The 682-nt window shown below is 32.0% G+C and overlaps 1 protein-coding gene across 3 annotated transcripts in view; it reads left to right on the top strand.

The window, feature by feature from the left end:
- LOC106870547 (chordin) overlaps positions 1-682 on the top strand; it is a 179,843-nt gene that overhangs the window by 163,345 nt on the left and 15,816 nt on the right. The window lies entirely within an intron of this gene.

Genomic DNA, 682 nt, shown 5'->3' with positions numbered 1-682 from the left:
ATATATATATATATATATATATATGTGTGTGTGTGTGTGTGTGTGTGTGTGTGTAAACAGAGTTAGCGGTTATAATACCCAACTAAGTGATAGAATATCCGTATATACTATCGGTATCCGTTACCTGTATCATCCCCGGGTATTGGTGTGCAGGCACACAATACACGTAGAGTGCAAATGACAACAGGATAAACAAGAGTTTATCAGAAGTTTACATATATATAAATATAAATATATATATATATATATAAACCATTCTTCCATTTTTATCGTATTTCTTTTATATTTATCGTGTGTCGATTTATTTATTTATTTTTTCGTCAGCGAATTCTCTCTATGATACAGCATCGTATATCACCGCACCTTTGAATAATTGGACCCTACCCCATTCTGTCGCCGCAACCTCATGCAAATAGAATCGGCCATTCTTTAAAATGTGTTTAATGTTTCGAGACAAATGAATTCATTGGTATTTTTTTTCTGTCTACCTCATTTTAACATTTTCTTTGAATTTAGAATCCGCACCAGACCACATATCCATTCTCTTCTACTCAGTATTTCTTTCTTTCTTTCTTTCTTTCTCACATTGTTCTTCTTTTGGTGTTATTTTCTTTTAAGTTAGTTATTTCAACCACTACCCTCTATCGCCACGTTGTTGTTTGTATATATATATATATATATA

The sequence above is a fragment of the Octopus bimaculoides genome, chromosome 12 (genome assembly GCF_001194135.2).
Source record: "Octopus bimaculoides isolate UCB-OBI-ISO-001 chromosome 12, ASM119413v2, whole genome shotgun sequence".
In the NCBI taxonomy this organism is placed as follows: Eukaryota; Metazoa; Mollusca; class Cephalopoda; order Octopoda; family Octopodidae; genus Octopus; species Octopus bimaculoides.
The sequence above is the reverse complement of the archived record's forward strand: the minus strand, read 5'-3'. Positions and strand labels throughout refer to the sequence as shown.